The sequence below is a fragment of the Carya illinoinensis genome, chromosome 7 (genome assembly GCF_018687715.1).
Source record: "Carya illinoinensis cultivar Pawnee chromosome 7, C.illinoinensisPawnee_v1, whole genome shotgun sequence".
Classification (NCBI taxonomy): domain Eukaryota; kingdom Viridiplantae; phylum Streptophyta; class Magnoliopsida; order Fagales; family Juglandaceae; genus Carya; species Carya illinoinensis.
This window is the reverse complement of record NC_056758.1, coordinates 38,088,875-38,113,388: the sequence shown is the minus strand read 5'-3', so window position 1 is coordinate 38,113,388 and position 24,514 is coordinate 38,088,875. Positions and strand designations below refer to the sequence as shown.

At 38.9% G+C, this 24,514-nt stretch overlaps 1 pseudogene; it reads left to right on the top strand.

Moving 5' to 3' along the window:
* The first annotated feature begins 1,970 nt into the window (after nucleotides 1-1,970).
* Nucleotides 1,971-23,504, top strand: LOC122316444 (annotated as a pseudogene).
* Nucleotides 23,505-24,514: the final 1,010 nt, after the last annotated feature.

Here is a 24,514-nt window from a genome sequence, read left to right as displayed (position 1 = left end):
AAACGAGTCACAAGAGGTTGGTTTTATGTTAAAGAAATTTAAATAATGCTACATATAATCGTGAGTGTACAAGCGTCATATAATTATTTTGAAAAATAATAAAGTCTATTATTAAAAAATTAATTTTTTTATATCAATTTCATATTTACTCATTTTTTCAAAAAAACTAAATAGTACTTCCACGAATTACTACGGCATTTCTCAACAAATTTACCCGTTATCACAAAGCCATTTACAATTAACTCTTAATACTTAAAATATTAAAAAATAAATACTTCTACAGAGACCAACGGTCTAAAAAATATTTTTGGGTACAAATTATAATATAATTTAAATAAAAAAATTTAATTTATTAAAGTTATAGTTTAAATTTTCTTAATCTTTTGGAAAAGTCTTATTGCAGGCATAAAGCGGACCAACTTGTGCACCATTGCTGACATGGATAAAATGAAACGCAGCGTTTCATCTCGAGCGAGAATTCTTTTCCTCTTCTTTGTTTTTTCATGCGTTTTCCTTTTGTGGATCTGGGTGTTTTTCTTTCATTTGAAACACAGAGTGATGAGAGAGAAAGAGAGATTGGAGAGAGGTGGCAGAGTAGAGCACGATGGAGCTGTAGATCGGCGACGGCGAGCGTGCGACAGAGTCGAAAAGCTTTTAAAGCCTTCAACTTTTGCTTCCAAAGTTCTGGTGCACCAGGAGAAGAACAGCTCCTGAGTCGTTTACTCAAGTCATCCCGGTCTCGCCCAAGGATGAACCTAATGTTCATACTATTTATTCTTATTTCTTTGTTCAAATTGAAAGCGTTTTGAACTTTTGAAGCGCTTGGTGTTTGCAAAAGCATCTTCTAAATATTTTTTTTTTTATAAAGGCAGCCAAGCAGCCTAGCAAGTATGTGAAAAACTCAACTTGTTTATTTGTTAAGGAGGCGATAATTATGCTTAATATTTATGGGGCTTCGTTTGGCTGCTGAGTTATGGGTTGAGAATTATGGAAATCATAAATTTTCACTACCGAATTTTTCATAGGTTTTAAGGAGTTTAGTTAGAGAAAATGTTGAAGACAGAAACTATTCAAATTTTTTTGGTATTTCCACAAAAAATTTGTATGCTAGCTGAGAAAAAAGAATTTGAAAAGCCAAGAAAATACATTTCTTTATCGTTCTTCTCAATCATTCTATAACTTCTCTTTATGCGTTATGAATTGGGTATATATAACAACAAAAAATGGAGTGGAACATGGACTAATAAGAGATGAAAATAGAGAAACTGAGAAAGGAGTTGGTGGGAAGAGATGAAAATGGTGGAAGAGATTCATGGAGGTGGTGGTCGCGGAGGAGATGGTTGCGGAGGAGCTGTAGTCCGCGGATGGGAGAGATGAAAATGGCTGGAGCATTTCTGGATTTTGCTTCCCTCTTCTGTGTTTTTCTTTTTTATAAGATAATTGGGTCTGCCACGTCAGCAGATGGTGTGCAAGTCAGTCCGCAACTTACCTGTACGGAGAAGAACTCTAATCTTTTATGAGTTTTGTTATATACAAGCACGGTCGCGTATTAATTTGTGTACCAATATTGATTCATTTATACTTAAAATTTAAATTAACACTGTTTTTAATAAAATCTATTTTTTGACCAATCACATTACATTAGTGTATATATTAGTGCACAATTATACTTACAACTATATTTTTCCATCTTTTATGCCAACTTTCAAAGGTGGGCAATGGGGATCGTGCCCTGTTACCCATCAAGTTCGCATGCCCCAGCTTTATTTTACATATAAAAAAATAACTTTTTTATATTTATATATATAATATATTATATATAGATATAATAATTTATTAAAAAATTAAAATTATATTTAAATTATTGAATTGTCGTTTTAAGCTAACTCAACTTCATATTGCTTAAATATGGCTATTACCTCAATCTCTAAAAATTAGTAGCCTCCTGCGGGGTTGAAAAGCCATCCCGCAATCCGCATGGTGCGGGGTAGACTTTTTACTTAACGTACTGGGTTAATGGTAATTTTACGTACCCCTTGGGCCGACACTAATTCTGAGCGGGCTACCATTAGGCCAGAGCGAGACTTGTGGCCCTACTATCTCTTTCACTGGTCATGGCGTCGGCGGAGCAGCCTCCGAAGAAGCGGAGGCTATACGAGCCTCTAGAAGAACCCCCTCATCCACCACTATCAGAACCACCGCCGCCACAAAAATTAGACCAGGATCAGAGCTCCGTAGCTCCACCGCCAACACCACCGCCACTTTCTCAGGATGAAATTCTTCTCAGACGGAGGAACAGAGACGAGATTCGAAGCGTTTACGATTGTTATAAGCGAATTAGGTTTTGCCTTTCTCAGAAAGACGATGCCTCCATGCCTGACATCGAACAGGCTTATCTATCGCTCCTTTCCGCTTCTAGAGGTTAGGGTTTTACCATCTTCCCTCTCCTATTTATTTTATTTAATTTGGTTTCGAATATATTTTTCTTCGGATGCTATAGTGCCAAATTCACTACTGTAGCATCTTTCGGTTGAAGATATGTCGAAGGAGTATCAATTAATGCTCCGTTTGGCTGCTGACAACCAAATAAAAAACACTAAATGAAAATAAAGATTAGATAGGAAGAAGCTTAATTGAGTGCTGCCTGTTATTTTTTCTCACGCTATAATTAGCATATAATCAGGTGGTCTACATATCATTTTGTTGTAATTTCCTTCCTTTTTTTTTTTTTTTTTTTTCCTTCCTTTATCCAAATTCCAAAGTAAGAAAACTAAGTGGGGACTATGATTCAATCATGAAAAATTATTTATGATACTAGGGAGCTTTTTCTGTAGAAAGCTCTCATGATTAGGGTTGAGGTAACCCCTTCCCTCCTTCTCTCTTTACATCCTAAATTAGTCTGCTATTAATCTATCTCTATTTTTTGATGGGGAATATATAATTGCATAAGTCTACATTGTGCTTTATATACATTAAGAAAAGGGGACGAGACCCTCTTTAAATAATACTAAGCTTTTTTTGTTGGAAGGCCATGACTATTTACGACAAATTAACAATATTTGGGGAAACAGAAGCATTTGCCTGTTTGGGTTGCAATTACGAATTTCTAACCAGCATGACTTGTTAGATAACTTGCCTTGCTAGAAGAGCATCTTGGCACCTTTTAGCTTGTTCATCTTGGCTTGCCCGTGCATTTCTTTCATTGCTAAATAAGATTTTATTGATTTTAGGAATAGGCAAAAGCCCAAGTACACGGGTCATATACAAGAGCAATGCCTAGGCGTGAGCCCGTGCATTTTTATATAACTGATCAATTTATAAAAGCTGTTCAGTAATTTAGCTTTTTCTAAAAAAGAGAGAAAAAAGAAATTATTGGAAAAGAGGGAGGCAATTGCCGCAGTTCTACTCCAAAGAATTAAAAATGTACAATAAAGTATTTAAGAGCTCCATAATGTTGATGGTGAACTGACTTCAGTAGACATCCATTGATACAATAAGCCTACTGAGAGGCAGTTTCTACTCCTTCAATATTATTTTATTTGGTTCACTCCATGTTGTCCTCATTAGGCACGTTAGGTCCACAGCCTAGCATTTCTATGCTACCCATATGTCCACTGCGGGCGCTGAAAAATAGTACAACCACGTATAATAAAATACTTGTATGCACCTTTGAGGATAAAAGCACAGAAACTATTTTCTTAATCTGAAACAGAACTTCTACTCGGCTTGTTATTGCAAATGTAGAATACGATCACTGTGCTTGGTACAGATGGACAAGGAACAAAGATTGTGTGTAGAAGACCTTAGTATTCTTTTTTTTAAAGGTAAAAAACCTTAGTATTCTGAGTTCTTTTTTTTTTTAATTATTTTATTTATTTATTTTTATTGGCACCGGGTGTCTAGGAACAACCGTTCCGACTAATCTTGGAGGTGCACAGGCTTTCGGCAAGGAGTTTCCCTCAAGTGCACCTCGGGTAATTCAAAGAGAAAATCTCCCAGTTTGATGGCCCTTAGAGATTGTTTGCACCCAATAGGATTTAATCGTTAGACCTGGGGGGAGCATACTCTTAAGCCCAAGGCTTTTACCACTTGAGCCAACCTCTAGGGGTTAAAAGGTCAACCTTAGTATTCTGAGTTCTAAAGAAGCTCTAAATAATATTATAACTACTAATATTATTGCTAGCTAGTATGAGCTAGGTGTTTTCTTGTATACGTCCAGTCTACTTAGTTTTTTTTTTTTTTGATAAGTAAAAGATAAATATTATTGATCATAAGAGAACATGCATGGCCCTTGTATACAGGAAGTATACATTAGGTATCTAAAAACATTCTACGAGCGAGGAATCAAAGACAGGAAATCATGGATATTGTCCCCATTTAGTACAATAGCAGAAAACCAAAGCAATAAAGTTTGAAAGAAAAAGTTCTTTAGCTCCTCAATAGTGCTTTCCTTGTCTTCAAAACAGTGCGCATTTCTTTCCAACCAGATACACCACATGATACATGGTAGAATCATCTTCCATACTGCTGCCACTTGCTGGCAACCTTGTATCTTCCTCCAACACCCCAGCATGTCCACTACCCTCAAAGGCATCACCCAAGCAATGTTGACCCTTTGGAAAATCTCATCCCATATCTCCCTTGTGATCTCACAATGTAATAGAAGGTGATCCACAGATTCTCTATTCTTTTTGCACATATAGCACTAATCCATCACTACACACCCCATCTTCCTCAAATTATCCGTGGTCAAGATCTTCCCAAGTGCTGCGTTCCAGACGAAGAAGGCTACTTTGGAGGGTACACGTGACCGCCAAATATTCTTCCAAGGGAACAAAGGGAGGTTTTGTGTGGTCAAAATTTTGTAATACGCCTTTACCGTAAATTTCTTCTGATTATTACACCTTCACTTCACACGGTCACACTGTGCCATAGGAGTATAGAAGGCTGAAAAGATCTGAAACAGAAGATAATTCCCAATCATGAAAGTTCCTGTTGAAAAGAACATCCCACTGAATAGTGCCATTATAGAGGGACCGCATATCTGCAACCGAAGCCTCTCTATTAGCAGCAATGCGATAAAGGTTCGGAAAAACTTTTTCCAAAGCATGATCTCCACACCACACGTCCCGCCAAAAACTGATTCTATTGCCTTCTCCCACAACGAATCGAATATGATTCTCGAAACAAGACCACCCCCTTCTTATAAACTTCCATAAACCCACACCATACCCCTCTCTCCCTTTATTGGAACACCAACCGGCCTAGGTATCTCCATAGCGAGCGACGATGATTTCCTTCCACAATGCATCCCCCTTCGATTGGTATCTCCATAACCATTTCTCCAAAAGAGCTTTATTGAAGGTTCTCAAGTCACACACTCCCCACCCCCCCTGTACGACTGCATCACAAACTGTCTTCCATCTAACTAGATGGAATTTCTTCTCCTCTCCCATGCCCCCCATAGGAACGCCCTGAAGAGTTTCTCAATTTTGTTTCCCACCCCTGCTGGCAATGGGAACAAAGATAGACAATAAGTGGGAAGATTCGTAAGGGTGCTCTTAATAAGAGTGAGTCGACCCCCTTTCAATAAGTACATCCGTTTCCAGCCAGCCAATCTTTTCTCTATCTTCTCCACTAACCCATCCCAAATCGCTCTAGCCTTAAAAGCAGCTCCCAGAGGAAGGCCCAGGTATTTCAAAGGCAACGAAGACACCTTGCAATCCAAAAAACTAGCTAAGCTGTGTATATTTGAAGCCACACCCACCGGAACCATCTCAGACTTACCAAGATTTACCTTGAGCCCCGACACTGCTTCAAAGCAAAGTAACAATGCCCGTAGAGCTTGGATCTGGTTCCTATTTGCTTCACAAAAGAGTAGGGTATCATTTGCAAATAATAAATGAGAGATCATAACCGTGTCGTTACCCACGTTGAAGCCAGATAAGAAACCTTCGCTAAAAACTGCCTGAACCATTTGGCTAAGAGCCTCTATAACTATAACAAACAAAAGGGGAGATAAAGGGTCTCCTTGCCTCAAACCACGAGAATTGTCAAAGCAACTAACCGGTGTACCATTTACTAAAACTGAGAACCGAGCTGTTGAAATGCAGTGACGCATCCAAGCAATCCATCTATCGCCAAAACCACTCGTCCTAAGCATATACAGAAGGAACTCCCAATTCACATGATCATAAGCCTTCTCCATATTAAACTTGCATAAAATACCTGGTTCACCCTCCCTCAGTCTATGATCCAAGCACTCATTTGCAATGAGCACCGAGTCAAGAATTTGTCTTCCACGAATAAAAGCATTCTGAGGCTTGGAGATAATCTGTTCCAGCGCCGGGCTTAAGCGGTTGGCAAGGACTTTCGAGATAATCTTATATACACCACTAATCAAGCTTATAGGGCGAAAATCCTCAATAACCGAAGCCCTGTGTCTCTTAGGTATGAGAGCAATGAATGTCGCATTAAGAGATTTTTCAAACTTTTGAAAAGAATGAAATTCATTGAAGACTTGCAAAACATCACCTTTAACGATGTCCCAACAAGTTTGGAAGAACCCCATTGAGAACCCATCCGGCCCCGGCGCTTTGTCTTTGGCCATACCAGAAATGACCTTGTAAATCTCTTCTACCTCAAACGGTCTCTCCAAAGTAATCATGCTCTGAGGATCAATAGTTTTAAAGGACAGGGTATCCAGCTTTGGCCTCCAACCAGCCGGTTCTGGAAGAAGACGCTCATAATAATTCGTAATATGGTTTTCTAAATCAGAAGCAGAAGATATCACCTGGTTATCTGAGTGTAGAGATTCAATGGAGTTATTGCGCCGGTGTGAATTGACCATTTTGTGAAAGTATTTTGTGCACTTGTCACCTTCTTTCAACCAAAGAGCTCTGGATTTTTGGCGCCAAGAAATCTCCTCTGACAACAAGACCCTCTCCAGATTTTCCAAAACCATGCCCTTACTCAAAAGCACCTCCTCTGAGGTCTCTCCCAACAGCTCCCTCCTCTCTAGATCCTGCAATTCCTCTAGGAGAGAGGACTTTTGATTGTCAATGTGGCCAAATACTTCCAAGTTCCACTTCTTCAGATCTTGTTTCAGTGCCTTCAATTTACCTGAAAGAATGAAGCTTGGGGTGCCAAAGAATTGATACGAGGCCCACCAAGTACAGACCATCTCTACAAACCCATCCGCTGCAAGCCACATGTTCTCAAACTTGAAGTACCGACGCCCACTATGAATACCCCCACAATCTAAAAGAATAGGAAAGTGGTTTGAATTTATTCTGGCTAACAGTTTCTGACAAACCTCCGGATAGTGTGCTTCCCACGCAGGAGAAACAAGGAATCGATCCAGTTTCGACCAAACCCGACCGTTTGACCAAGTGAACTTGCCTCCCATAAGGAGGAGATCCATGAGATCTAGCTCAAAGATGAACTCGGAGAACTCCTCCATGGCCGCAGAATTCCGGTAGTGCCCTAATCTCTCACTAGGGAAGCGAGTAATGTTAAAATTCCCCCCCCCCCCCCCCCACATGCACCATGGTACATCCCACAAAGAGTGCAGCCCTGCCAATGCTTCCCAAAGCCTCCCCCTTTCTCTGTCCACATTCGGCCCATGAGACCCTGCAAAAGCCCATGCCCACCCGTCAACCACATTTTTGAAAAGTGTCGCTACCATATACGCCCCGATACACTCCTCAATCGCCTCAACCACTTTTTTATCCCACATTAATAATACTCCGCCTGAAGCTCTCAAAGAGGCCAGATAGGCCCATCCCACATACGAGCACCCCCATAAACTCCTCACAATTTTTCTATCAATAAAACTGAGTTTAGTTTCTTGAAAACATACCACATCCCCCTTCCATAACCGCAATAAAGATTTGATGCGGAGGCGTTTATTGCAATTGTTAAGCCCCTGCACGTTCCTAGAGATGATCTTAGGCCGCATGTAAACCGAGATTGCCCCTCCCTTTCACTCTATCCCTACCACTACTTCCCTCCTTTGCATCATAATTAATGGAACAAGTTAGCCTTTTAGGCTCCCTGTTCTGCTTAGTCTTTGACTTCGACCGCCTCTCTTCAATTGCCATAAGAAGGGCCATAAATTTATCTTCATCCCCTTCATATGAAATCCCAATAACAGCTTGTATCTCCTCCACCTTGGTTTGAACTTTTGTTGGGAGAGGAGGGAGGAGGGCCATTAATTTATCTCATCCCCTTCATATGAAATCCCAATTACATTCTTGCTTGCATGAAATTGCATCACGAGGCATCAAATGAGTTGCATGGTAATTGGTCCTTTGTTGCCTATTTAAGTCTTTAGCATTGATATGCTTATATTGCACAATCCATCATCCCATCGAGCTCTTACTAGGGTTTTCTTTTGAAAAAAAATGTAATAAATTTATTAAAAAGTGCAAAAGGTGCAGTTAAGGTATACAGAATGTAAACAAGAGAAAATCATGAAAGTTAATGTCTAACTTATCAAAAAATGAAAGTTAATGTCTAAAGGACAATTACTGGAAAATAAATTTTTGTGCTCCTTTAATGTCCGGTCATGGTCTTCAATTTTTTTTTTCATTTCTTTCCCTCAAAAATCAGGATATGAGGCAACTGAGGACCTTCTTACACATTGTTGTATTTGTGAACTATCCCTTAACCCTCTCCAAACACCAAAAAGGTCCACTATTATTCTGGACATTACCCGAGTCAAATCAACCTAACTGAAGAAGTCATTCAACAAAGCACCAATAATCTTAAAGGGTTACTCAACCCAATACTCTGCCAAGTAGGTTGTTATAATGAGGAATAAGGACATTATATAGGTGGGACATAAATAGTATATTTTTTGCCGAAATGATTATTCTTTTAGTCAAAATAAACATAAGGAATCCCTGTGCTTGCATTAGACATTTAATAATAAATTTAACATATTTATATATCTGTATCACCCCAGAAACCCCCCCCCCCCCCCCCAAAAAAAAAAAAAGGAGAAGAAAAAATTGACAAATTGTCTGTTTACTGCTAGCTTTGCAGGTTGTGCAAGCGTACAACGGATAGTGGCTGATCTCATTCCTCGGTATGCATCACATTGTCCTACTGCTCTTGAAGCTGCAGCAAAAGTTGTTATCAACATGCATAACTGGAGTTTGGCAGTGATAAATAGAGGAGATGTTGCTGATGAGGTTGCATTTCAGACTGCTAAGGCCTGTATTTTTGGTCTAGTTGACATCTGTTGCACTGCTTCTTCAGAGGCCCCAACATCATCTGTCATTCGAGGCATTTGCTCTGCAGTTTTTCAGAATGTGCTTACCTTCTTCATGTCCTCATTTGAGGAAAAGGATATCTTTCAGATAGTTGATAAAGAAAATCTGAAGATGCAAGATTCTGCTGACATCTTCACTGAGCTAAAGCAAAAGCTTTCAGATGAAGATGCATCTTCTTTAGTTAAATTATCCAAGTTCCGTGCACTAAGCTTACTTCGAATTTTCTTTTGTTGTCCTAAAAACTTGCTTGCGGCATCTTTTGAGCTCCTCAACTCCAGTGTGGTGGAGGGAGTCAATAAAGAGAGCGAGTGTTTTCTTAGGCAGGTGACAAGCAAGCTTGTCCATGATGTGGCTTCTGTATCAGATAAAACTAGTGACAGAGCTGAATCACGTACAGGTTCTGTTGAAAGAAGCATGAAAGGCAGTGAGGAGCTAATATCTGATGGCAACCATTTTTCAGGAGATGCATTGCCTGCTCCAGAGAGTTGCTTGTTGGCTTTGGTAATGCTCGTGTCTTGTTCAGGGTGAAAAATCTTGTTGGCTGGTAGATTAAAGCCTTCATTTTCATTACTTCCAGCTGGCCAACATTTGCTACCAAAACCTGTGGTTGTAAACATACAAATATGTAAATAAAATTTCTGGTGGACTTTCTTTTCCTCGTAAAAGGAAAAAGAGGTTGAATCTAAACTAATTGCCGCAGATAATGACAAATCATTGACTATGGCTGGCACTTGAATCTGTGGTAGATTGTAAATCTTATGGGAAAAATGAATTTTGTGCACTAGACTAGCCATACTTGATCTTCAACATCTAATTTTCCTGAAAGAGTTATGTTGCTGGGACAAAGTTGTCAGCAGGGAATTTCCTATGACTATGGCATTCTTTTGTTATCTATGTTTCTTCCTTTGTGATAAGATGTCTCATTGTTTTCATAAGTCTGACGTGCATAAGTTTAAATGTACTTCTAGTGTATATTCTTTAACTAAAATATCTCGTGTATGAAAAAACTTGGATATAATCTTATTAGTTTTTTATTTTTTAGAGAAAATAGCTCTTCTTGTTGTAATTGACAAAAGTTATGATGTTGCCCCAGATACACAATTTTTATCATAAAATTAACTTTTCTTTTTCCCTTTTTTTTCATTTTTTATTTCTTGGGAAAAAACATATCAACCTTCTTTGATGCAAATAAGATATTTGTACGGTTTTTATTATGAGAAAAGCATATAATTCATTCAAATTCTGGTTGAAAATTAAACAGTTTAAATAATATGGAGAGATTATGGTAGATTTGTATTATGGACGTTCAGTTATATTCATGCTCTTCACTATTGATTTCTTTCACTGGGCTTCATTTATGCAGGTTCTTGGAAAAGACCGATCATTGCAGAGATGGATTTTCTCAAAGTTCAAGAAATTAAATAACTCGTCATTTTCTAGTACTGTTTCTGATATTTTGTCAGCTTTGGAAGGAATCATTCAATCGTTTAAAGAAGCAATTTCTGTAGAAGGCAGACTGGTAGATAGTGATGAGGATGATCCTGATTCATCTAAGTATGTTAATCAGAGATATTCAGTGCATAGGATCTCTAATCAACATGAACACTCCGATGATCCATCTGGAAAGAAAGGTAATTCAGACATCCATTATTGGTGATAGTTTGATATCTGATAAAGTTCAGATAGATATTCCAAAATTTGCTCTTCAGTAATTTCTCATGAAACTGATCACCACTCAAATTCAGGTTCTGCTCATGATATTGGAGGCTCGAGGCCCATGGATTTTGAGTCCGGCGAGAATAGTGATGTGTCGCGTGGCCGGTCTTCCGGGGAATTATTTTCACCTGCTAGAAGAACTCCGTTACACTTCAGGAGTAATTCATTTGAAGGTAGAAGTAATTCTTTTAATGTTGAGAAGAATCAGGTTTCAAATATGGATTCCAGTATGTCCACCATGAGATCTTCCTGTGGAGGCATAAATAATGCTTTGACTTCTCCTCAACATCACTTGGGAATGCCATGTAATTCGACAACCCAAATTGTTTGGCATTCTGATGGGGACCCTGCAGCCATGGATATTGTCTCTGCGTCTAAACAGCTCTGGGTGGGTTTTTCAGGATCAGATACATCTGAAGCTCATATAAGGTTTCAGTTTGAGAGGTTTGGTCCTATAGAGCAATTTATTTTTTTTCCAGTCAAAGGATTTGCCTTAGTGGAGTACAGAAACATCATTGATGCCATAAAGGCTCGTGAATATATGCGGCGGCATTTCCCATGGCGTATCAAGTTCATCGATGTAGGATTGGGAACTAGGGGTGCAATGAATGGCGTTGCGGTTGGTTCAAGTTCTCATGTTTATGTTGGAAATGTTTCAAGCCAATGGGCCAAGGATGAGATTCTGCATGAATCAAGGAAAGTGGTTTACAAGGGTCCCTACACTGTTACTGAGCTTTTTAGTGAGGGTGCATTACTGATGGAGTTTGAATCTCCTGAAGAAGCTGCCTCTGTAATGGCCCATCTCAGACAGCAGCGCAAGGAGCGAAGTAATTATCGGGCACCTCTGAATGTGGGGCCATCTAATGTTGCAGTGCCTCTTATAGATGGCGCAAGATCTGTCCCTACCCATGTTGATGCCAGAAACAGTAACCTTGGAACCATATCTAGTAACAGTATTGGATCACCTCACCCCCGAACTGTACCAGGGAGCCCTGCTGACAGTTGTAGGATGAGGATGCCTCACTTATCTTCCTTACTTTCATCATTACGTACAAAATATAATATCAATCAGAACTCAAGCTTCTTTGACAATTATATATCTGGAAACAGCCATACTGCCATGACAAGGGAAGAAGATAAAGTGCCATCAAATACACTTTGGATTAGTCTTCCTAATATTAGCTCCCCATTCCTCACAGATGATGAGCTAATGGCCATTTGTAGTCTGGCTGTCAGCAATGTTGGGTCTGTAGTCAGGTTGACCCGAGCAAATATTCAGATGGGGTGCAGTTGGTTTGTTGAATGCAGCAGTGTCGATGCTGCAATCACAATTTTGAAGAATCTCCGTGGTTCTCCTGGATTGTTCTTTCAAATAGAATTCAGGTTTGAAGTCACTTTACACTTGATTTCATTCAAAAATTGTGCCCTTAATTCCTCCCATTGACAAAGCATTTGGATTGACATTGGAGCATCATGAATTACCAACTCATGGCCATTGAATTTTAATCATATATTGGGAGAAAGTGTGGGTTCAAGACCCCCGAACTATAACTTACCAACCAATAAACGTTTACGTGGAAGTAGATGTTCCCATCCTCTGTATAGTCGGGCATTCGTATAAATTGTGACCTATTCTGTTGATAATATACAAGGTACTCGTGCTATCACAGATCATCATGGGCTGAAAAGTAGCGACATTAAATCTGAAACATTCTAAGGCAAGAAATAAGGAGGTCGAACAATTCTGGCCTCAAAAAACCCTGGCTATGTATGGCCAATGTGCTCTAGTTGAAATGAACCCCCCCCCCCCCCAAAAAAAAAAAAAGGGACCAAATAAGAATGGGATTGAGGATGTGGTCTTTTTACATGTTACTTTTTTCCTGAAAAAATGTCCTGTAAAGTTACATTTGGAATTAGTTGTTTCGTACCAAATTCAGGTTTTGGTGTTAAATTAAAGTAGTATATGTTTTTCATCGGTTCTAATGTTCCTTCTGACCTTTCATTTGGCATGTGAGTTGTAATCGTATTTGTGTACTATTCTCCTTACTTATATTCAATTTGTTCCGTCTTTATTAACTTAAGATAATTAATGAAGTATGCCCAAGAGCTCAAAATTTATTTAGTTTTGAGTTGATAATGCACTGTTCTTATATTTCTTTTAATTATTATTTTTTCTTGAAACTTGATTTTACAAGTGGTGCATGGAATGTAAATCTTCTATGAGTTATTGTTTGAACTTCTAGAGTTATGCATATGTTTCTTGTCAAATACTTCTGAGTTTAATTCTTGATGATAATACTTTTATTAAGCTCTACTATTCTTTACTATCTCCTTTGAACAGTCAACCAGGAAAGCAGCATCCTGCACCTTTCTCAATGAAAAATGAGAGCAGCTCTATGGAGCTTGTATCCCCCAGAATGAAGCTTGATAATCATGCAAATACAGTACATTGCGGGTATTCATTTCAGTCAAACTGGGCAGTTTCTGGAGAGATGCCTGAAGTTGGGGGGAGAAAAGTTGATGGTTATGATAGCAGTGCAGGGCTAGATCCTTCACAAGGAGGTGATATATTGATGATTAACATGTAAACAAAAATAATTTTTTCTCTTCTTTTCTCATATAACTGAATGAGTTTTTGTGGAATGATTTTATTTTAGGTGGTCATGGTGTTTCTGGTTCTGCCGAACAAATGTGGATGTATAAGAAACCTGAAATTGAGCTACATTCTGCGCCAGTGAACATTCCTTGCATGCCCTTCGCAGCACAGGGACCACCTATTCCCTCACCACAGCAAATTCAGTCATCATCGTATATGCGACCTGTTTACCTTCCTCCAAACAGTTCCTGGGATGCACGAGGTTTACATCATCAGATGCCTTTGAACCCTGTCTCGCCAGGTGTAATGACTAATAGTTTTCATGGTAATGCTGTTGCAGCTCCTTTTATACCTGCTTCTGTGACACCATTAGCACAGATACAAGGAGCTCCAATGCACCATTTTGACCAAATGTTTTCCTTGCCTGTTGCACCGCCACCTTTATCGTCCCTGCCACCACCTCAGCCTGAAATGCCACCTCCATTGCCTCCATCTCCACCTCCTTTGCCTCAATCAAAGCCACCTTCAGTCCCTCCTCCCCCCAGTTCTCCCCCTCCACCTCCTCCTATTGTAGAACCATCCAAGACAGAAAGTTCTGGACAGTGTCCCAAACATCAGTGGCAAGGTACATTATGTAAAAGTGGGGTTCATTACTGCACAGTTTATGCACATAGACTGGACTCTGATATTTGCAAATATTCAAACGCTCTTTCGGAGCCTTCTGAGTAAGGACCACATTTCCCATTATCCACTTTGTTGATGATTTTGTTTGGACCGGACTATTTCTAATAGTAGTTTTTCTTGCTACTGCTTGGTGCAGATGGCCTGCTAAATTAGATATGACCAAACGCACAGATTTCCGGCATGTTAGATCAACATTTACGAGTGCCCCACCACATAAAGTGAGTCTCTGGATATTCTCTCTCTTTGAAATTCTGTTGAGAGTAAATTGGCATGCGCATGTTTTTTTCCTGTCTTTCGATTTCTTTTTCTAATTTCAGTTGTAAATATTTGTGGTTTTGACATGTGATGCAGAGGGAGGTATGTCAGCTGATCCCATCTTCTGCAGGTGACCGTAAAGGCGTAAGTTATCTGAATATTTATCTTGATTCCGTTCTTTAATGAAAGTAATTAAGCATTGAAGCCCATGCCCCTCTGTTTGGTGTACTCGTTGATTATATGAAGTCTATGAAGACTCAAATCTAATCAATGCTTTGGTAAAGTAATGTGGAATTTGTTTTTCACCCAAAGATCAATTGACTGGTGACAATAAAAGCTTTTGGAAATGTGATGCTTAAGATTCTGATAGGGCACCTGCAGTTTGGTGTAATGGTAAAGGTCTCACGTCTTAAGCGCTAGTGTGGGGGGTTCTCGATTCTTAAAGTGTGACCACTTAATGCAGAAATGCTGTAGGTATAGCCATATCTGGGTCTCCCTGTCCCAGGCCCCTTTGGGAGGAGCTAATTGTAATTATTGAACTCCTTATTTTGTAAGGTGGTCCCAACTTTATTTTCATTCAGCTAGAAGGATAGATAGGTTATGTTGAGTTCATTGCACTCACACAACTCGCATGATCAGAACCCAGTTTCCTAATCTCATGTGCATGCAGTCAGGCATGATGGGAACCCAGTTTCTGTAATAAGCTGTAAGCTGCAGTTGCAAAACTTTTTTGAGTCCTAAAAATTGTGTTCTGCAGTTTCAGGATTTCATATCATACTTGAAGCAGAGGGACTGTGCAGGAGTAATCAAGATCCCAGCAGTGAATACCATTTGGGCAAGGCTTTTGTTCATACTTCCCTACTCGCATGATGCATGTTCCATGCTCTCCATTGCACCTAAATCATCTGATTGCCTCATTGCTCTGGTTTTGCCCAAGGAAACAAACTTAGAATGGGCCTAATATGCACAGTTCGACTTGATGAAGCTTTAGAGCGGAGCTGTTCATCTCCAAAGAATGATATTTTCAACACTTTCAGAATGGTGTTATGACTCCCAACAGTCATTCTGCCATATTGAATTTGATACTGATTAGAGAAAAAACCGTAGTGATGATGCTTTTATTCTGCTTAGCAATTTTGTCGTCCCTGCAATCAGGTTTAGCCCACCTGCACTTGGCAAAAGATGAGAAGCTGCATCTCACTTTTTCATCAGAACCGAAATTAACGGGTCAAAATTCTAAATTTCCAAGGGGAATCTTGTGACAAATTGGTGCTTCCTACGGCACACTGAGAGTTTTAATTTGGTGCTTGTGGAATACAGTTATTCACTTAAATCACCTGCTGTGATCTGTATCGAGCTTCTAGGAGTGTTTGTTTTCTCAGAAAAGAAAAATCTCCTATTGTTGTTTTTTGTATATGATTTTGTGGTGAAGCAATGCCCTCGTTTTTGTCCTTAATTGTATTCTTTCATGATTCTGGAATTTTCATAGTTACAGATCTCGCACGGACTCGCCTCAATATAAAAATGGAAACAAGTATGGCAGGATGGATTCCCTCTCTGCCTTCTATTTCTCAACATATTTATCAGTCAATAGTTGTCTTGGCATTTGACAATTACATAGCTCTTAAATTTGATGGCCACTTTAGTCGCAAAAATAAGTTGGGTATAATTTTTGAAGTTGACAATTTTTGAGATATTTTTTCATAGTGATGTAATTTTATGTCCTGTTGGAGATATTGCCTAGTCGTTAGGTGGTAATGAATTTCTCAAAAAATTTCTATTTTTGTAAATATATAATACAAAATATGTTTTTCGCATAAAAAATTTCATCTCTCGAAATAGTTTTCGTTTGAATATTTGTATTGATTTTTTGTAATTTACAAAAGAAAAAAGCTACTTTGCAGCTCAAGTTGCTCGGTAATTTATTTATTTATTTAATGATTGAAGATGTGATTTTAAGTATATTTGTGTATTTTTTTATTTAAAAAAAATATTTAAATATTTAAAAAAATATATTTAAAAAAAAAAAAAAAAAAAAGAGGAAGAAGAAGCAGAAATATGCTAGGGTCAAATGGAGCGGGTGAGTCAAAAACCCAAAATAGAACTATTTTATACATGATAAAAATCGAAACTCTCTCTCTCTTCAAACAATATTTTAGGTCCAAACGAGAGCCCATGGGCCGATTGTTGAAAATTTGGAAAGGTAGTTAAACCAAATTAGTAATTTAATTAACTAATTTAATCAACACAAAAGATAAATTATTTCGGCAGCCACCCACAGGCCCCATCCGCCTTGTCGTACTCTGCAGTCGCTCCGACTTCCCTACATTTCGAAACACCACCCCCCCCCCCCCCCCCCCCCCCCCCCCCACCTTCTCTCTCTCTCTCTCTCTTCTCTCTCCTGAAATCAATTGTGCAAACATGGCGAGTCGATACGGTAACAACAGGCATGCGGTAAACAAGGAGAGTTTCGCTAGAACGCAAAAGAAATTCGTGCCCAAAAACCATAACTCAACTCCAAAAGAAGCGAACCCCAATTCCATTTCCACACTCTCTACTTCTCTCAGACAGTCGCTTTCCAAACAATCGGATGCCGCCACAACCAGCTCTGGTCCACCTGCGTTGACAGTGAGTAGGGTTCGAATGGGGGAGAACGGAGATTTTGTGGCTAGCACAACTCCTGGTGGCAATTTCGTAAATTACTTGCCCCAAGACGAGGCGGTGGCGGCTGGGCTCGGCGCCGACGAAGGTGGATTGGATCCCGTGGAGTCTCAGAGAGTTGTGGATCTTTTGAACCGAGAGTTGTCGCGTATGCTCAAGTTGAACGCCAGGAACTTCTGGACAGAAGGTTTCCACGTTTAATATTCTACATAATCTTCGCTCCACTCTCTCAAATAGATTTTGTTGTTCTACCTAGAAATATGTATTTCTCTCAATTATCAGTGTGATCTCGTTCCTCATCTGGTTGGGTAAATCTCAAAGTTCTTTTTCTTTCCTCTCTATTCTCAGTGGCGAGGGACACTTCCTTTCTCGAATTTCTTGATAGCTTCCTACAGTTTAGGAGCAGATGGTACGATTTCCCTCACCATGGAGCCAAGGGAATAGTTGCAGGGGTTATTGTTGGAGAGCTTGAGTTAAGCCGCCGCGTCTTTATGGTATTGTATCGCATGTAAGTTCCAATTTTAGGTGGTCTGAATTGGTATGTTATATATTTTTTCTCATTCTTCGTTCTTATCCTCAACTAATTAGGAATTTACTTTGGTGGCAGATCTTCTAATCGAGAACCTGGCGCTCGGGCCGCTGATAGTCTTAGTACGAAAGATTATGGAGGTGGTTCTCTCTCTCTTACACTGTAATTTGTGCGTGCACTTTTTACTTGTTGACAAAGGTAATAAAAATGTGGGTGAAAGACGATTGATATGGATTGCCTTCCAAACAATTGAATAAAACGTTATCAGGTGATTCCTACGCGGTGTGCTATGTGACACTTCTCTATAATATTTGTGAATGATGTGATTCGGTACATACTGCCAATTATTTCTACAGACACGAATGTCTGATTGCATACTCATAAACGAGCTGCACCCAAATACAGAGGAAAGCACAATCCTTTTTTGCCTTTTTGTATTGGTTGCTTATAATCCCATTTTTTTACTGTATTCTGTAGATACTTTTATGGATCAGTTGGTGTCTCAGTTTTTTTGTATGTCTATAAAATATCGTCCCTACATCCATGTTTTCCGTATCACTCCAAATAATGGCACAGTGCTTTAATACTTATTAACAAAAGTATTGTTGATTTAATGAACTAATGCTATCAATGGTTCAATGCTATATTTAAGTTTTTTGGCAAGTAATGCTATCACTAGTAATTAACATATTTTAAAGGTAAAAGTTTAGAATGTTTGGTCTGGGATTTTTTATTTTTTCTTTTAAATTAGTTTTCTGAAAAACTTTTGTTCACAAATTCTTCCTTGTAGTTATTTTGCAGGACAAGAAGTTGCTGGAGTTGCCTAAGTTGTTAGATATATGTGCCATATACGGTCATGAAAACAAAGATTTGACCAGAATACTGGTAAGTATTTGCCCTAAAAAGTAGTCTATCTGCTATGCATTTCCTATGGTGCTCGATGGTGTCGTAATCTTTCTTACCCACTATTGCCTTACCGGCTTATAATGTATTTTTATTTATTTTTCTAAGTACCAAAGTCTTTTTTCAGCTAAAAGTAGTGATAAAAATAATGAGTTATGACTCTACAATTGGTGAGTTTTGTAAATGCTTTTTTCTTTCTTTTGGTTTCTCACTGAGAAAAAGAATGCAGAAGCTCAGGAACCATGCATGAAACTTGGTCTTATTAATACGGTTTACTTATATCTTGCTGCCTAAATCTTTCCACTGGTCTGATCAAAAGGGAAACCTTAATTGAGCTGGGATTTACTGCCCTGCAGATTTTGAGTTCAGCAGTGCTCAATTTGTTGGTGGTCAATGCAACACTTCAAGGGTTGAGAAGTTGCCACTTCTCATCTGGTTGTTAAGTTAATGTATTCCAAGGGGAGGGAGTTTATGTGGGACAAGTGAGAGATGAGGGATATATCAAATGATGTGTGTTCTTGTGATATTTTGTCAAGGGAAGGCTATCATCTAATGCCTAGAAGTACATGCTTCTCTCTTTTTTCCTCACTGTGGCATAATTATATCCGCCAGGTTGCAAATGTTTTCAAAGCCCAGCCTAGGATCCACGATAACTTAACTGCTGTAATATCACATTTCTTGAGCATTGTCCACACAATGGATCAACGCTGCAGCTTATCTTTACAGGTATTCTTTCCAAATAAGTTAGGTTCTAAATTGAGTTTTCCAAACTTCATTTTTTGGCTGAAAACTTGTGGATTATTTCCCGTGGGGTTCACTAGCAGTCTTGTTAGGATCCTGTATTGCTTTCTTTTTCAGTTCAATAGAAATTGCTTGTAGTAGATATACCAATTTTCTTTGCTTGCGCCAGGACATTTTTTAGGGGATATTGACACAAATAGTTGAGGTCGACAGTAAGAATATTGAAGTAGTCGAGCATCAGCAGAACTTAGTCTTGTTGGGCTCCTGTATTGCCTTTTCTTTTTGGCAGTGAAATAGAATTTGCTTGTATCAGATACAGCATTTTTTTGCTTGCACCAGGACTTTCTTAGGGCATATTGACGCAAATATTTGAGCTTGACTATAAGACGATTAAAGTGTTTGAGCATCGGCTTGCCCAAGTTCTGATGTATGGCATTCTTTTGTACAGTTATCATTTAAGAACCATGTCAGAGGTTTGTAATTTTAAGTTTCTATTAGGGATAAGTTTCTTACAAGCTCCATACCTTTTAGGCTGATAAGGGTTAAGAGTGAATATGATCTCCAATTCAATTTATATATCTTTTAGGATTCATATAAATATTTTACAAAGGATGCTCGCCAATAGCTGAATCATAGAGTACTTCATTCTCTTCTCGCTTTCTTAAGTTGTAACTAGTTACAAAGGTATCATGAATCAGAAAGTGAGAATGTTGGTGTTCCATGGTCTTGCTTCATTCTTTTGCAGAACTAATATTTGTTAAACTACACTAGTTATGCTAATATATATGGTCATCTTTATTTGTCATGGTCTCTTTTTCTTGTGGGAATTTGTGCTATTCTTTAAGCTAGGAGTCATTGCATATTTGCATAAGTTGTTATGTAAAGTTTCTGAATCAACATTACATGTAGGTCCTACTTTCCACTGGAAGTCGTGAAGACCATGGATCCGGTCGACTTTATTCTGATTATTTAGAGGTGATTGTCTTCATTTTTATTTTTGAGGGAATATATATTTTATTTTTAATGAAATAGTTTCCTCAAGGAGATGCAAAATACTGTAATAGCTTCAAACCATTTATATTTAACTTATAGTTTGGTTCATGCTAGACAAGTTGGGTCAAATAAACTACCAGTCAAATTATTAATTGAAAATGGTTCTCCAGCTACTCGATCATTATGGCTGCTTGGCAGGTTATGGACTTTATAAATGATTCAATTGTATCCATGGATGCTTTTGTAACTGCATACAAACCAGCGGCTGTATACTTCTCTTGCCCTGTTGAGTTAAGGTACCTTTTTTGCTACTGGGATTCATAGTCGTCAATGGTTTATATTTGGTGTTGGTGTGAGTTTTCCAATGCAAAGTTCTTCCGCCAACGCATCTGCTGGTTATGTCACTGATTCACTGCACATGCTGATGTTACCTAGGAATTTTTTTTTTTTAATTTATAAGTAATAAGTTATTTTATTGAAATAAGGATGGGCATAGCCCAGGTACACTGAAAGTATACATGACACACCTATGTTAGCTAGGAATTTTCTGTGGTGAAACCTTTTTAATATTGAACGTTCATCCCTATATTTGGTTGATTATATTGTAGGGTTCTGCTTCGAATGAAAGTGCCATTCACTATTGACCAAACAAAAAGAAAAAGGCAATATTATTAGTATTTTTAATGTTGAAAAAAAAACTTTTCTCCCGTGCTAATTTCCCTCAGTGGTCTGTTGTCTTGTCATAGTTTTTACATTTTGGACCAGAGTGTGAAGAAAATTGTACTTATTTCAAAAAGAAAACAAACAAAAAAAGAGAGAACTCTCTTTCCTTCTGACGCGAAGTTTCTCGGTGCTTGCAGTTCTGGGAATGAGGAATTGCTCAAAACCCTTGCAAGATTGCATGATTCATTGCTACCATCTCTACAACGGGGGTTGAGGATCATCCTTCAAGCAGAAGACGCAATGATATCTGATGTTGCTATAAGCTTGAAGATGTTGTCAATGAGAATAGTCAAGTTTGGATGGAATTTAGTGGAAATTTGCCATCTAAGTAATGAAGTGTTTGATGATAGCTTCCCTGTTCCACCTGCCCCAAAGATGTTTCCAGCAAATGTAGAGGATCCCATCATTAGGGCAGATATTTTAGTTCAAACTTTTAGGGAGATCAATGGGGTTTCCCAACAATTTCAGGAGAATGAGAACAGGGAAACATTCCTTCAAAGCGTTGAGAAGGTTCACAATGTAATGAGCAGACTTGAGAGTTTGCGGGACACTGGTTAGTGCTTTTATGCTTGAAAAAGTTATTTTGGTCAAAATATGATTTGGTCCTTAAATTGTATGTCAGATTCTAGTTTTGTCCCCGATATATCATTAGGTTTAATTTAGTTCTCAAGGTTTTAAAGGCGTTGTGGTGTTACTTTTACTCCACATTACTAAAAGGACAACAATTATTGAGGTGGCAAGTGCTTTTTTTACACATTTTATATTGTTGATCAACTTGGACAACATGTAGCTCATAGATTTTTTTTATTTTTTTTTAAAGAACTACGATTCACCTTACTTCATCTTTCTTCTGTGAGCATAATTTTTTTGGCCATTGTCAATTTTGAGTGTAAACCTTGAAGCCATTTACATTTAATTTGACTTTGGTTCAGGATGGATATGCATGGATGATGAACAGTTCCAATATCTATCTGGTATAATGATGCATCAACCAAAAGCAACTATTAAGGGACCCAACTATACAAAATCCCCTTTGGCAAGCAACAAAGTGCAGATGGATGAGGATGCTGTGATAATGGAGTCCAAAATCAGTCAGATAAAGGATCTCTTCCCCGACTTTGGTAAAGGGTTTCTTGTTGCCTGTCTTGAAGTCTATAACCAGAATCCAGAAGAGGTGATTCAGAGAATTCTGGAGGGAACTCTTCATGAAGACCTGCTGTCCTTAGACACTTCAGTAGATTCAATTCCAATGCCCAAGCCTGCTTTATCTGTGAGCTCAAATGATAAAGGAAAAGGGAAACTAGTGGAACCTGCATCACCAAAAGGAAAAACTGAATCTACAAATCCACCATCTACCACTTCAGTGTCTGTAATTGGGGAGCAACCACTTGAGGGCCCCTCATTTTCATCCTCATCCTCTCTTGGGAGATATGTGAGGAAGCCCCAAGGTGACTTGCCTGATTCCAATATCCTGGATATCCGTAATGAAAAGGATTCTGCAATTTCTGGCACTATAATTTCACAGTATGAGTATGAAGATGAGTATGATGACTCTTTTGATGATTTGGGGTTGAGTGTTGGGGAAACAGGTATGGAGGAAACTGAGATGATGGGTGATAAAATGAGCTCGAATCTGGGGAAATCTTGGGGGACAGAGTCTGGAAGCTCGGTTCAAAATGCTTCTGGATCAAAATGGGGTTCCAGAAAGAAGCCCCAATTCTATGTCAGGGATGGGAAGAACTACAGTTATAAAGTTGCAGGTTCGGTTGCAGTTGCAAATAGTGGTGAAGCAGCACTATTGTCTCAGGCTCAAGAAGAATTAATTTATGGCCTTGGACAAGGTGGCAACATTCCTCTTGGTGCAGTGAAGAAGCTGATAGAGTCATCTGAGGAACAAGATGAACGGTTTGATGTTTCTCAGTCAGAAGGTAGAGGAAATGTTGGGAACTTGAGGGGCCGGGGAAGAAGGGGAGGGGGAAGGCCAAGAGAGTCAAATGAGGAGGAAAATAAGCAGTCTGATGCTTCTGAGGTGGAAGCAAAGGGAAATTTGGGTAATCAGAGAGGCAGGGGAAGGAGGGGAGGAGGAGGCGGAGGAAGAAGCAATCATTACAGGAAGGACCGTGCCATGAATAAGCACTTTTCTGGAGTTACTGGCTTTTAGGTTCATATAGGTTATATAGATTTACATTATACACACTTTTTCTCTAAATGATCAAAGGGCTTTATTTTTGTGTCAGAGCTGCAACTGTACAGCGGTTCGGTTCGTTTTAAAGTTGCCATATTTGCAGCGAGGGCCTAACCATTTGGATCAATATATAATATGCTCGTTGAGGTTATCTTTTGAGATTCATTTGAAATAGAATTGAGAGTTGTGTTATACTGTTTTTCTTCCTTGCAATACAAATATCTCGGGTTTAATTAGTCATTCGTGTGATGATTCATGGGGACAAGTAATTACTCTTTCATTTGACCATATGGATATATTCAACAACCTGTATTTTACTATTTTGTGGTTTGAATGTCCAGGAAGAGACTTGGGCCATGTGGATGTTTATTGAATCTGTATTTTGTTGTTATTATCTTTATCTTCAATTAAAATCAGGCAGCCAGCCCGTAAACAGAGGCAGTCAAGTCAAAGTCGATTACAAGAACAAACACATCGTCCCTCGCATTGTAACATTTGATGGCGGTCACTTTTTCCACGCGGTCTTCGACTCCGACACGGTTGTCTGAAGTGGTGCACTGCTATCTCTGTTCACTTTCCCTTAATCTAGCGGTAGGGCTGTGCATAAAATGGTTTGACCCAATCAATCCAAAGGGCCTGATATGGGCCCACCCAACTTTAGTTAGGTTCATCGGTTCAAAGTCAATAACGGGTATATTTTCTTTAATGTTGGTCGAAACCGATCATGCCCAAATTGTAAAAAATCATCGTTTTCTACTCTTTTTCTCTCCCACTTTCTCATTTTCCTTCTTCCCAAACACCCCCAACCCAGATCCCACCTCTCTCTTGGCCCCCTCTTCCCCACTCCCCATTTTACCTCCTATTCCTCCATCCATTTCCCCCTCAATTTCCTTGCAACTTAATTATTGTCTCTCTCCTCTTTCTTTCTCTCTCTATATGAAGCCCACTCGTCTCTATCCCTGTTTTTGGCTCCATGCCTAGTTCACGAGCTCCATTTCTTGTCCTTCAAACCGTCATTCGGTGCTCGAACAGATTATCACTATTTGAAGGACGTATCGAACATATCCTCCTCGTGGAGCCACTGGTTACAAGGCGAGGCCATCGTTGTAACGCTTATGCGTTTTATTTGTAGTTTTTCAACATTTCGTTTTTCTTTAGTTAGTGATAAAGCTTTATGCATTTTGTTTTTGTGTTAGAGATTCGTCTTCAAATCTACTTAGCAAGTGAGTTGAATGGATTGTAGGGGTTTG